Source organism: Dendrobates tinctorius, unplaced genomic scaffold (genome assembly GCF_039654945.1).
Source record: "Dendrobates tinctorius isolate UK_male_01 unplaced genomic scaffold, ASM3965494v1 ptg000087l, whole genome shotgun sequence".
NCBI classification, from domain to species: domain Eukaryota; kingdom Metazoa; phylum Chordata; class Amphibia; order Anura; family Dendrobatidae; genus Dendrobates; species Dendrobates tinctorius.
In genome coordinates this window covers 8,397,607-8,412,901 of record NW_027361755.1, presented here as the reverse complement: position 1 = coordinate 8,412,901, position 15,295 = coordinate 8,397,607, and the positions used below count along the sequence as shown (strand labels likewise).

Below are 15,295 nucleotides of genomic sequence, written 5' to 3'. Positions count from 1 at the left end.
GCAAGTTTTCTGTATTTGTTATATTAAATAACATAGTCCAAATGTAAATTTTGGGATGCATTTTCTGAAATGCAGAAATCTAAAGTATGTGATCTATTTTTACAATGTTATTTCTTTTTCTATTTTTACAGCTGCTTTAAAAGTTTCAATTGTTGCTTTTTCAAGGTGAAATGCAGAGAAGGCCACAGGAAGATATGAACCCCCTGTAACTACATCTAAGGAGACCTTTGTGATTCTGCAGGCCTCAACACTAGTTTCATCATTTCTATAATAAACTAGCTGAAGAGCCCGGCGCTGCCCGGGCATAGTAACTAACTACGGTTAGTTATAACAAATTATAATGATTATATCTATATATATAAAGCTGAGTGTAGAGCCCCGCCCACTCCGCATAGCCACATTCTCTATAATATCCCTCAACGCCCATTCAGCCAGAGCTACCGGACTATTACTCCCAATATCCCACATCGTCCCGTCACCCAGAGCCACCGGACTACTACCCCTAAGGGTACGTGCACATGCTGCGGAATCTGCTGTGGATTCATCTGCGCGGATTTTGAAAAATCCGCAGATAAATCCGCAGATCAAAAGACCTGCGGTTTATCTGCGGATTATCCTGCGGTTTGGCCCTGCGGTTTCACCATCTCTACAATGGTGGAGATAGGAAACTGTTGCAGAATCCGCAGAAAGAATTGACATGTCAATTCTTTCTGCGGTTTAGAAACCGCAGATAATCCGAGCGGAAAATTCCGCAGCGTCTGCACAGCGGTTTCCATTCCAACTAGGGAAGTATCCGCAGTGTGTGCACACACCCTAATATCCCACATCATCCCGTCAAAGCCACAGGACTACTATCCCTAATATCCCACATTATCCCGTCAGCCAGAACCACCGGACAACTACCACTAATATCCCACATCATCCCGTCACAGCCGTCAGACTACTACCCCTAATATCCCACATCATCCCATCAGCCAGAGCCACCGGACAACTACCACTAATATCCCACATCATCCCGTCACAGCCGCTGGACTACTACCCCTAATATCCCACATCATCCTGTCAGAACCACTGGACTACTACCCCTAATATCCCACATCATCCCATCAGCCAAAGCCACCGGACTGCTACCCCTAATATCGCACATCATCCCATCAGCCAGAACCACCGGACAACTACCACTAATATCCCACATCATCCCGTCACAGCCGTCAGACTACTACCCCTAATATCCCACATCATCCCATCAGCCAGAGCCACCGGACAACTACCACTAATATCCCACATCATCCCGTCACAGCCGCTGGACTACTACCCCTAATATCCCACATCATCCTGTCAGAACCACTGGACTACTACCCCTAATATCCCACATCATCCCATCAGCCAAAGCCACCGGACTGCTACCCCTAATATCGCACATCATCCCATCAGCCAGAGCCACCGGACTACTACCCCTAATATCCTGTATCATCCTGTCAGCCAGAGCCACTGGACTATGGCCCTTAATATCCCACATCATCCCGTCAGCCTGGGGTCAGAACCAGAGCGCTGAGTGGAACGGTCCTAACTTCCATTCCGGGGCTCCCTTTAAGAGAGGCCTGGCGTCAGAACCAGAGCGCTGAGTGGATTTGCCCTGACTTCCATACCAATGATCCCTTTTATAGAAGCCTGGGGTGAGAATCAGAGCGCAGAGGGATTTACCCTAACTTCCATACCGGAGATCCCTTTAAGAAAGCATGGGATCGGAACCAGAGCGCTGAGTTGATTTGCCCTGACTTGCATACCAATGATCCCTTTAATAGAACCCTGGGGTCAGAATAAGAGCGCTGAGGGATTTGCCCTAACTTCTGTACAGGAGTGTTATGAATGAGTCACCGTAGGAGGCAAAAACAGAAATACTAGCTAAGTCCAGAAAACCAGAGAAGTTTGCAGCTATCAGACTGCAGACCCCTGAACCTATCAACAACAACTAGCAGTAGCCGTGGGGGGTTCCTACGGAGCCCTAGACCCCTCGATCACAGCCGGAGAACTAAATAGCCTAAAGACAGAAAGGGAAATCTAAACTGCCCCAGAGCAGACCCCAAAGCAATAGGCAGCCCCCAACATATAATGACGGTGAAGCAAGATGAAAAAACACTCACACAGAAAGATAGGCTGAGCAAATGATGGGGCCCAAGCTAACTAAATAGGACAGGATAGAAAAGCTGATGTCTTCAATCCGCCAAAACCCTATCAAAACAAGAGCCAACAGACTGATAGGGAAAAAAGCCCTGAAGACGCTAGGCTTCAAAAAGACTATATCAGTACTCAGGTATTTTCTGAAGACAGAGCAAAAAGGAATTCAGCCTACCCCAGCAGGGAATAGCAGAAATCCAGAAAAACAAGGCAAAACAAAACCAAAACACAAATGCAAAAAGCAGAGCAGAAAACTTAGCTTTTGAGGAGCAGGAATCAGACTGGTCTCCTAGAATCCCTCAGAGAGATTACCAGCAAGGCAGAAGGGCGTCGGCTGCCTTATATCCAGTCAGCAATTCCAGTCACCCAGTCATCATCATCCTGCTCAGGTGCTTGGTAATCAGCCTCACTACCTTCCTTCACCAGAAGAGGGAGTTCATCAGACCTCAATGGTGAAGGGGAAAATGAACTCACAACACAGGAGATCCCTTTAAGAGAGCCTGGGGTCAGTACCAGAGCATTTGAAGGCAATTGCCCTGACTTCCATACTGGGGATCCCTTTAAGAGATGACTGGGGTCAGTACCAAAGTGCAGATTGGATTTGCCCTCACTTCCATACTGGGGATCCCTTTAAGGAGGGGCCTTGGGTCAGAACCAGAGCGCTGGATGGATTTGCCCTGACTTGCATACCAATGATCCCTTTAATAGAATCCTGGGGTCAGAATCAGAGCACTGAGGGATTTGCCCTAACTTCCGTACAGGAGAACCCTTTAAGAGAGCCTGGGGTCAGTACCAGAGCATTTGAAGGCAATTGCCCTGACTTCCATACTGAGGATCCCTTTAAGAGAGGCATGGGGTCAGTACCAAATACTGAGTGGATTTGCCCTAACTTGCATAACAATGATCCACGGGAGGGGGGGGATTCATTTCTGTCATGTGCTTTGTGCTCCTTTCTGGGGGGCAGATAATGGCTGGGAGCTTACGTTCCCGGGGATGCTAGATTTCTCCCACCATGTCAGTGTCTGCTGAGGTGTTGTCAAGTGATAAAACTTGCTCATAGCAACCAATCACAGCTCAGCTTCTTTTGAACAGCTCTGGTGAAATGAAAGATGCTTCGTGATTGGTTGGTGATACACACACACATACATACTGTACATACATACATACATTCAGTTTTATATATAGAGATGTGCACACATTTACATTCAAGTTGATAGAGTTTCTATCTACTACAGGGCAATCCACTTTTTCCCTTTTTGCCATTTACCCAAGTACTATTTCCAGAGCCAGGTAATACAAATCCATTGTTATACTATGCTGTATTTTACCCTGATCACACAGGTAATGACTGCAGATTACTTCAAACTGTGCCTCGTTTTATTCTGCTGTGTAAAACATAACATTACACTTTACTGGACAAATCATTTTGAAATGGACACATTTTCACGCTAAACACAGTCTGAACATGCTGGTCAGGGAGTGAGATACATGTTATATCCATAGGAGCACAGTCTGCAGCTCCTCAGGGGAGTTATTTAGTGTTGATCATGAATCGGTCAAATACAAGCTTTTTATACAATGTAATGGAACCAAGAAAAGTAACACTCTGTGTTACTTCACTGTATGTGATGAGACCTTTTACTCTCAATTATAGACTCATTATAGCACTGATACAAATACTCCAAATCATGTATTCCTTTTTTTCTATGTAATAGCAACTTGTTGCACGTTTATGTGATTCTTCTGTTTTGATAATAAAATACTTAAAAAAAAAAATCATGTTTTGGTTATTTCATGTATTGACATTATTTAACCCCTTAAGCCCCAAGGGTGGTTTGCACGTTCATGACCGGGCCAATTTTTACAATTCTGACCACTGTCCCTTTATGAGGTAATAACTCTGAAACGCTTCCATGGATCCCGGCGATTCTGACACTGTTTTTCTCATGACATATTGTACTTCATGTTAGTGGTAAAATTTCATTCAAATAACTTGCGTTTATTTGTGAAAAAAACCGAAATTTGGCGAAAATTTTGAAAATTTCGCAATTAAATCACAGAGATACGGCACACACAAAACTTGATAAGTAACATTTCCCACATGTTTACTTTACATCAGCACAATTTTGGAACCAAAATTTTTTTTTGTTAGGAAGTTATAAGGGTTAAAAATTGACCAGCGGTTTCTCATTTTTGCAACACCATTTTATTTTTATGGACCACATCACATTTGAAGCCACTTTGAGGGGTCTATATGATAGAAAATACCCAAAAGTGACACCATTCTAAAAACTGCACCCCTTAAGGTGCTCAAAACCACATTCAAGAAGTTTATTAACCCTTTAGGTGCGTCACAGGAATTTTTTGAATTCTTAAAAAAAAAATGAACATTTAACTTTTTTTCACAAAAAAAATACTTCAGGTTCAATTTTTTTTATTTTACCAAGGGTAACAAGAGAAATTGGACTGCAAAATTTATTGTGCAGTTTGTCCTGAGTACCTGATACCTGATATGTGGGGGGGAACCACTGTTTCGGTGCATGGCTGAGCTCAGAAGGGAAGGAGCGCCGTTTGACTTTTTCAATGCAAAATTGGCTGGAATTCAGATCGGACGCCATGTCACGTTTGGAGAGCCCCTGATGTACCTAAACAGTGGAAACCCCCCACAAGTGACCCCATTTTGGAAACTAGACCCCCCAAGGAACTTATCTAGATATGTGGTGAGAACTTTGAACCCCCAAGGGCTTCACAGAGGTTTATAACGTACAGCGGTACAATTAAAAAATCATATTTTTCCACAAAAATGATCTTTTCACTCCCAATTTTTATTTTCCCAAGGGTAACAGGACCCTAAAAGTTATTGTTCAATTTGTCCTGAGTACGCTGATACCCCACATGTGGGGGTAAACCACTATTTGGGCACATGGCAGAGCTCGGAAGGGAAGCAGCGCCATTTGACATTTTTAGCTGGAATTGAGATCGGACACCATGTCGCGATTGGAAAACCCCTGATGTACCAAAACAGTGGAAACCCCCCACAAATGACACCATTTTGGAAACTAGACCCCCCAAGGAACTTATTTAGATGTGTGGTGAGCACTTTGACCCCTCCAGTGCTTCACAGAAGTTTATAACGCCCGGGCGTGAAAATAAAATCGTATTTTTTCCACAAACATGATCTTTTAGTCACCAATTTTATTATTTTCCCAAGGGTACCAGGAGAAATTGGACCCCAAAAGTTGTTGTCCAATTTGTCCTGAGTACGCTGATACCCCATATGTGGGCAAAAACTACTGTATGGGCTCACGTCGGGTCTCGGAAGGGAAGTAGTGAAGTTTTGGAATGCAGACTTTGATGGAATGGTCTGGGGGTGTCATGTTGCTTTTGGAGAGCCTCTGATGTACCTAAACTATTGAAACTCCCCACAAGTGACCCCATTTTGGAAACTAGACCCCCACGGAACTTATCTAGATGTGTGGTGAGCACTTTGAACCCCCAAGTGCTTCACAGAAGTTTATAACGCCCGGGAGTGAAAATAAAAATATCATTTTTTCCACAAAAATGATATTTTTGCCCCCATTTTTTTATTTTCCTAAGGGTAACAGGAGAGATTGGACCCCAAAAGTTGTTTTGCAATTTGTCCTGAGTAGGCTGATACCCCATATGTGGGGATAAAACACTGTTTGGGCGCATGGCAGAGCTTGGAAGGGAAGGACCACCATTTGACTTTTTTCAACTCAGAATTGGCTGGAATTGAGATCAGACGCCATGTTGCATTTGGAGAGCACCTGATTTGCCCAAACAGTGGACACCCCCCAATTCTAACTCCAACCCTAACCCCAACACACCCCTAACCCTAATCTCAGCCCTAACCCTAGCCCTAGCCCTAACCCCTAACCCTAATGGGAAAATGGAAATAAATACATTTTCTTTTAATTTTATCATTTTTCCCTAACTAAGGGGGTGATAAAGGGTGGTTTAATTTACTATTTATGGTGGGTTTTTATGTTTGGCAGCTGTCACATGCTAAAAGACGCTTTTTATTGTAAAAATAGTTTTTGCATCACCACATATTGAGAGCTATAATTTTTCCGTATTTTGACCCACCGAGTCATATGAGGTCTTATTTTTTGCGGGACGAGTTGACGTTTTTATTGGTACCATTTTCGGGCACGTGACATTTTTTGATCGCTTTTTATTACGATTTTTGGGACACAGAATGAACAAAAACCAGCGTTTCATGAATTTCTTTTGGGGGGTGCGTTTACACCGCTCCGCGTGCAATAAAATTGATAAAGCGGTTTTATTCTTCAGGTCGGTACGGTTACAGCGATACCTCATTTAGGTTTTTTTATGTTTTGTCGGTTTTATGCAATGAAAACAATTTTATATAAAAAATAATTATTTTTGCATCGCTTTAATCTGCGAGCTCTAACTTTTTTATTTTTTCGCTGATGATGCTGTATTGCAGCTCGTTTTTTTCCAGGACAAGATGACGTTTTCAGCGGTACCATGATATTTATATGCGTCTTTTTGATCGCGCGTTATTGCACTTTTTGTTCGGCAGTATGATAAAAAATCATTATTTTTTGCTTCGTTTTTTTATTTTTATTTTTTAAGGGGTTCACTAAAGGGGTTAACTAATGGGACAGTTTCATAGGGCAGGTCGTTACGGACGCGGCGATACCAAATATGTGTAGTTTTATTGTTTTGGGTTTTTTTATTTCCAAAAAATGAATTTATTGGGGGAATATTTTTTTTTTTCTAATTTATTTGGCGATTTTTTAAAAAATTATTTTAACACTTTTTTTTTTTTTTTAACTTTATTGCATTGTCCCAGGTGGGACATCACTGTCCTGTGACAGATCGCTGATCTGCCACATCACAGATCACTGTGACAGATCATCAATCTGTCACAGGCAGTGCAGAAGGCTCCCTCATGCCTGCGCTTTCCAGGCACTGAGGAAGCTAGCTCCCTACAGGCCCCCGAAGGTCCCCGTCGCCATCTTGGATTCGGGGGCCTGCAGGGAAGGAGCCCCCTGCAGCAGCGCTGCACATTGCGCTACCGTGGGGGGCTCAGGGAAGCACGGAGAGAGCCCCCTCCCTGCCGATGCTTCCCTTTAACCCCCGGTACACCGCAATCGTGTTTGATCGCGGTGTGCAAGGGGTTAACGTGTCGGGGCGGTCCGTGACCGCCCCTGACACATTGTGCCGGGTGTCAGCTGTGATAATCAGCTGACAACCAGCCACGATCAGCGGCACTCACCACGTGGGCACCGCTGATCGCTATGACGTACTATCCCGTTCCTGGGAATTAAGTCCCAGGGCACATGGACGGGATAGTACGTCATATGGGATTAAGGGGTTAATGAGAAAAAAATGAACTTTTTGAAATTACCAAATGGCTGCAATGAAACAAAGAGTGAAACGATGTAAAGGGGTCTGAATACTTTGTGTACCCACTGTATATAGACTGCTGTATATACAATATATAAGTGGTACTGTTGTGTATAATCACAGTATTACTTATATAGTGTATGTACAGCAGTCTACATACATTTTATAGGTGATACTGTGACTACTGTGTATATACGTTTTATAGATACCGCATATATTTTAATATCTTTACATGGGACGACACTGAAGGTACGACACTTTGATACAATGTAAAGTAGTCAGTGTACGTCTTGTATACAGTGCAAATTTGATGTGCCTCCTAAATAACTCAACACACAGCCATTCATTTCTAAATCACTGGCAACAAAAGTAAGTACACCCCAAGTCAAAATTGCAAAATTTGCCATTTTCTTTCAACGGTGTCATGTGACGCATTACTGTTACAAGGTTTCAGGTGTGACTGGGGACCGGTGTGTTAAATTTGGTGTTATTGCTCTCACACTCTCTCATATTGGTCACTGGAAGTTCAACATGGCACCTCATGGCGAAGAACTCTCTGAGGATGTGCAAGCGTCACCATGGTCGACCAAAGAAGTTGATTGCACCATCATATCAAGAGGTTGTCTTTTCAAAATAGATGTATGAGTGCTGCCAGCATATTGCTGCAGAGGTTAAAGGAGTGGGGGGTCAGCTTGTCAGTACTCAGACCATACCCCGCACACACTGCATCAAATGGGTCTGCATGGCTGTTGTCCCACACGGGGGGAGGACGAATCCAAACAACAACTAATGGTCCTAATAAAATTACTTTATTTCACGTAATGAGGCAAGGTACAAATACAACGTGATAAAGAGCATAAAACTAATAAAAACAGCGAATGAGGACACAGGGGCCCAAGTAGCCAAAACTGCACATGAGTACATTGAGAATTAGTCTATAATCATATATACCCAGCAAGTAGTATTATATATTGTAGAATTCATGCTTTACTAAAGGGTAGACAGTCTGAATAGTATGGAATCCAGGCAACAGTCAAAAATATACATATACACAATGTGTAGTACATGGACAGAAATGCAGATGGCAGACCCAGGGTCCCGGTATCCGCCCTAACGCGCGTTTCGGAACAACTTCGTCAGGGGGCGCAAGGAATGGAGAGAAAAGCGCTGATTTTATAGCGGGCATAAACCGGAAATGGGACTGATGGCGAAACCGGAAGTGGTCACCGGTTACCAAGCCGACGCGCACGCTATTGCTTGCATACATAATGTACAAATGCAAGGTCCGTTGCCTGGGGGACACACATGCCTCTCCAGGCTTGACAGCAGGGAGGTGTGACGCCCAGATCTCGCGGGGCCCCACGAGACTGGACGTCCATAGCCCCCAGCGTCAGCACAGGAAGTGGCGAGGGAGCCGCACAGGCGCAATGGAGAGTAAGAACATCAATGCCACCATGTCAAAAAAGGGCAAATACACATCCATTGCCACAGGTGATCAGGGACAGTTAGAAGCACCTCAAAAAAGAAGGATATGTCAAAAAATATATAGATATAGCATAGATAGAAATAGCAACCAAAAATTGCCAAATGCTAAGTATATTTTATATAATTTTAACAGGTTACAAGTAGTACAAAAGTAGTGCCATCATATATACAGTACAGACCAAAAGTTTGGACACACCTTCTCATTCAAAGAGTTTTCTTTATTTTCATGACTATGAAAATTGTAGATTCACTCTGAAGGCATCAAAGCTATGAATTAACACATGTGGAATTATATAATTAAAAAAAAAAGTGAAACAACTGAAAATATGTCTTATATCCTAGGTTCTTCAAAGTAGCCACCTTTTGCTTTGATTACTGCTTTGCACACTCTTGGCATTCTCTTGATGAGCTTCAAGAGGTAGTCACTGGAAATGGTCTTCCAACAGTCTTGAAGGAGCTCCCAGAGATGCTTAGCACTTGTTGGCCCTTTTGCCTTCACTCTGCGGTCCAGCTCACCCCAAACCATCTCGATTGGGTTCAGGTCTGGTGACTGTGGAGGCCAGGTCATCTGGCGTAGCACCCTATCACTCTCCTTCTTGGTCAAATAGCCCTTACACAGCCTGGAGGTGTGTTTGGGGTCATTGTCCTGTTGAAAAATAAATGATGGTCCAACTAAACGCAAACCGGATGGAATAGCATGCCGCTGCAAGATGCTGTGGTAGCCATGCTGGTATGCCTTCAATTTTGAATGAATCCCCAACAGTGTCACCAGCAAAGCACCCCCACATCATCACACCTCCTCCTCCATGCTTCACGGTGGGAACCAGGCATGTAGAGTCCATCCGTTCACCTTTTCAGCGTCGCACAAAGACACGGTGGTTGGAACCAAAGATCTTAAATTTGGACTCATCAGACCAAAGCACAGATTTCCACTGGTCTAATGTCCATTCCTTGTGTTCTTTAGCCCAAACAAGTCTCTTCTGCTTGTTGCCTGTCCTTAGCAGTGGTTTGCTAGCAGCTATTTTACCATGAAGGCCTGCTGCACAAAGTCTCCTCTTAACAGTTTTTATAGAGATGTGTCTGCTGCTAGAACTCTTGTGTGGCATTGACCTGGTTCTCTAATCTTAACTGCTGTTAACCTGCAATTTCTGAGGCTGGTGACTCGGATGAACGTATCCTCCGCAGCAGAGGTGACTCTTGGTCTTCCTTTCCTGGGACGGTCCTCATGTGAGCCAGTTTCTTTGTAGCGCTTGATGGTTTTTGCCACTGCACTTGGTGACACTTTCAAAGTTTTCCCAATTTTTCGGACTGACTGACTTTCATTTTTTAAAGTAATGATGGCCACTTGTTTTTCTTTACTTAGCTGCTTTTTTCTTGCCATAATACAAATTCTAACAGTCTATTCAGTAGGACTATCAGCTGTGTATCCACCAGACTTCTGCACAACCCAACTGATGGTCCCAACCCCATTTATAAGGCAAGAAATGCCACTTATTAAACCTGACAGGGCACACCTGTGAAGTGAAAACCATTTCCAGTGGCTACCTCTTGAAGCTCATCACAAGAATGCCAAGAGTGTGCAAAGCAGTAATCAAAGCAAAAGGTGGCAACTTTGAAGAACCTAGAATATAAGACATATTTTCAGTTGTTTCACACTTTTTTGTTAATTATATAATTCCACATGTGTTAATTCATAGTTTTGATGCCTTCAGAGTGAATCTACAATTTTTATAGTCATGAAAATAAAGAAAACTCTTTGAATGAGAAGGTACTGTATGTCCAAACTTTTGGTCTGTACTGTATGACTAAACATAATTTAAACACAGAAATTCTTCCCCCACATATAAAAATTATCAGAAAACATTGTCATAAACTAGAGATAGAAAAAATACCTATATCATTATATTAATGTGGTGCCATAATATATATAAAGATAAATGTGATATATACACAAAGATTAAACCCCCACATGTGATGACTATCACAGAACAGCATCTAGATTTAAAGGTAAACTGAATACATTCAAGGTAGTGTTATCATAATCTGAACATAGAAATATCTCTATACAATCAATGTGCATAATATTGTACAATAAACCAGATGCTGGATCGAAAAGAGGGGAGGGAGGGAAAAAAAGGGGGGGGGGGAAGGGTGATGGGGGGAGGGAAGGGGGGGCAGCCCAATATCCATGTGTATAAATTAATCAAAAACACATATGCAGCACAGCATAAAAATAGAAGTAGATATGCAGAACAGAAATTCCATATCATCATATTGATGGATGTCCCTGAAGAAAACCGCATAAACCACGGCACATCATCATTGAAGGAGAAAGAGTTTCATAACAATGTCCAGCCACACCAACAAATCCCACCGATAGCCCGCAAGCAAAATATGATATGTTAAAAATGGATACAAAAAAATAAAATCAATAAACAACAATAAAGACAATACAACACGTGGGGTTCCATAAAAACCTTAATCCAAGAAGGGGGCAAAGCTGAGATTCTCATTCAACCCAAGAGGATGCACAGTTCTCAATGTCCAAATCCACCGGGATTCAAGACGTGCCAATTTAGTGGATAACTTACCGCCTCTTATATTGACATCAATTGCGTCAATGCCTCTAAATCTAATCAGGCTCCCATTACTTTCATGGCAAAGCTTTAAATGCCGAGGAATAGTCTTCAGCAAGGATGCATGCATCTGGCCAGCTGACGCCTCAATGCCCAAAACATGTTCACGCACACGCACCTTCAACTGACGTGAAGTAAGGCCAACATAGATAAGGCCACATGGACATGTAGCATAGTAGATGACATACCGTGTATCACATGTGATAGATTTCTTAATATTATAAATCTTACCACTAGATTCAGACAAGGTGGTGGCACGATCCATGTTTGGGCAAGCAACGCAGTGGCCACATGGATAGCATCCACGCCTCATGGTCCTACTATCCAGAAACGTGGTCCTAGGTTCGCCAGCATAGAGACTACGAGTGAAGTGATCCCTCAAATTTCTAGCTCTTCTAAAAGTCAACGCAGGTCTCTCAGGTATAATTTTAGATAGAATAGGATCGACTTTTAGGATTGACAAGGACTTCTGGAGAACTTCTCGGATCTTAATTGCTTGAGAGTTATAACCAGTAATAAATCTAACCTGAGTTTCTTTCATAGGAGTTATATCCCGCTTATTATTATATAGAAAAGACGAACGTGAACTATGCTTGGCCCTATTGTATGCCTTTTTCAAAGAGCATCGGCTATACCCTCTATCAAGAAAGCACTTCCTCATTTCCTCAGCCTGTTTTTCAAAATCTGAATCTGAGGAACAGATTCGCCGCAAGCGAAGAAGCTGTCCCACAGGTACCGCCCTAATGACATGTCCTGGATGACATGAGGTTGCATGAAGAAGTGAGTTAGTGGCTGTGGGTTTGCGGTAGATGTCTGTTTGTACCATCCCCGAGTTGTCCTTCTTGACTATAGTGTCAAGAAACTCCACTTTCTCACTATCATGTACAAATGTCAGCCGGATATTCAGATCATTGCTGTTCAAGTCCAAAAGAAATTGGGAAAGGTCAGATGGAGAACCCTGCCAGATCAGCAAAATGTCATCGATGTACCGGGTCCAGAGTAGGACCCGGTCCATTGATGACTGGTGATCCGACAGGAAGAGGTCCTTTTCCCACAGCCCCAGAAACAGATTCACATAGAAGGGCGCAAAGGCCACTCCCATAGCTGTTCCCTGGAGCTGTAGGTAGAAGGACCCCTTGAAAACGAAAAAATTATGAGTTAACGAAAATTCTAATAAATCCAAAATAAGTTCACCAAAATGCAAAGAGGATCCAGATTGCTCAAGAAAGAAGTGCACTGCCCTTAAGCCATCCTGAGGTTTTATGCTAGTATATAGCGACTCGACGTCAGCTGTGGCTAAGACAGTGTCATTGTCTAAATTCAGACAATCCACATTCTTGAGGAGCTCTCCGGTGTCCTTAAGGAAGGAAGGCAAGTTCTCAACTAAGGGTTGAAGATGATAGTCTATCCATCGATTCACGTTTTCCAGAAAGTTCCCCCCGCCCTGAGATGATAGGTCTACCTGGCGGTGTCTTGGCATCCTTGTGGATCTTTGGAAGGAGATAAAAGGTCGAGATCACAGGCTCATGGACTCGAAGTGCGTCCGCCAGATTTTTAGTAATAATGTTGTCCTCCACAGATAGATTAATGATGTTGTCTAATTTACAACTGAAGGAGGACAAGGGGTTATATGTCAGTTTTTTGTAACAAACTGTGTTGTTAAGTTGGCGAAAGGTCTCTTTTTCATACAGAGTCTTAGGCCATATAACCACATTACCACCCTTGTCCGCCGGTTTCAGTACAACATCCTGGAGGTTTTTAAGGAGGTGCAACCTCGATCTTTCATCCCCATCCAAATTATCCCTACTAAATCGTTGTGGAATTTTCAGTAGATCTTGTGTTACCACCTGAACGAACATATCGATGCTCGTGCAGGTGGAAAGGGGGAGGAACCTTCTGGAGCGGGGTCTAATCGATGGTGGTATCTTACCTCCCTCCCTGGTGTTTTCACCGGCGAGCTCCTCCAGGATCCTCACCGCATTCTGTTCTTCCTCTGTGGGAAGAGAAGATTGGGAATCACGATCAAAAAAATGGCGCTTGAACAGCAGGGATCTGGCAAATAGATGTAAATCTTTAATAGCCATAAAGGTGTCAAAACCAGCTGTGGGCGAAAATGATAACCCCCTATTTAACAAGGAAATGTCAGCAGGTGACAGAATATGATGACTCAGATTAATCACCTTATTGTCTCTGGTAGAGCGGTCAGGTGAAGTCGACTGTCGTCTTTTATATGGATGGTAATTACGAGTACGGAATCTATTCATAGTAGCACCCGATCTAGTTGTCATGGAGATAGATGAAGTGTCTGATTGACCACTCATAGAAGAAAGAGATGTGACAGAGGACGCATGATGTAATGATTGTGGGGAAATTTTATTTTTCCTCCACAAGTATACCATATGTTGTTGATAGTCCTTCTGGTCTCTCCCAAACTTACTCGATTGGGACACATGGATCTTCTTCACCGTGGTGTCAAGAATTTTTTCCAGATTGGCATCAAAAAGACGTATCTTCTCAGCAGAGGCATTAGAATGCAGCTCATTTTGAGCAGTATCGATAAGCTTGTCAAGTTCACTGATATTTTGATTATTGAGGCCGATAAGAAGTTTCATCAGAGTCTGTGAACATGTATTACACGCTTCTTCCCAGTTGGTGATGAACTGTGCATCCTCAATGGGGAAAGTGGGAATAACTCTCACCCTTAACCCCCTTGGTATCATGTTACTGGTTACGTATTTGATAAGGAACGCCCTGTTCCACCATAATATAGTCCTGTTGATCAATAAATCCTGGATCGAGGAACAGAGCTCATCAACTTTAGAATCATCTGATTGCGGAATCCCCGTATTTGTACCAAACACCTGTTCCACTTGTCCAAGCCAACATTTTTCTTTGGCTCTGAAGTCCATGTTAACACCACCGATACCTGTGCGAAACACAGCAATGACAAGATAGTAACAGAGGAAGGTAATGAAACCTGGTGTATGTGACATGTGGGCAACAAAGGGCTCAACAAATTGAATCTAATAGAATTAGTCACCCACATGAACACCACAGGACTATATGACCAGTTGTAATAAACAACAGCACACGGGGGGGAGGACGAATCCAAACAACAACTAATGGTCCTAATAAAATTGCTTTATTTCACATAATGAGGCAAGGTACAAATAAAATGTTATATAGAGCATAAAACTAATAACAACAGCGAATGAGGACACAGGGGCCCAAGTAGCCAAAACTGCACATGAGTACATTGAGAATTAGTCTATAATCATATATACCCAGCATGTAGTATTATATATTGTAGTATTCATGCTATACTAATGGGTAAACAGACTGAATAGTATGGAATCCAGGCAACAGTCAAAAATATACATATTCATTTAAAGGTAGACTGAATACATTCAAGGTAGTGTTATCATAATCTGAACATAGAAATATCTCTATACAATCATTGTGCATAATATTATACAATAAACCAGATGCTGGATCGAAAAGCGGGGGGGAGGGAAAAAGGGGGGGGGGAGGGGGGAAAGGGGAAAGGGGGGACAGCCCAATATCCATGTGTATAAATTAATCCAAAACACATATGCAGC

General features: G+C 42.8%; 1 protein-coding gene across 3 annotated transcripts in view; it reads left to right on the top strand.

Annotated features, from left to right (window-relative positions):
• SCAF8 (SR-related CTD associated factor 8) overlaps positions 1-15,295 on the top strand; it is a 463,405-nt gene that overhangs the window by 422,137 nt on the left and 25,973 nt on the right. Inside the window, exon 24 of one of the 3 annotated variants that reach the window (XR_012234161.1) lies at positions 132-320. The exons of 1 other annotated variant lie outside the window; for it this stretch is intronic. The gene's annotated coding sequence lies outside the window, so the exon portion shown is untranslated. Of the gene's footprint in view, positions 1-131; positions 3,962-15,295 lie in introns of those variants that run through there. One more of the 3 variants, XR_012234163.1, reaches the window with a different exon arrangement.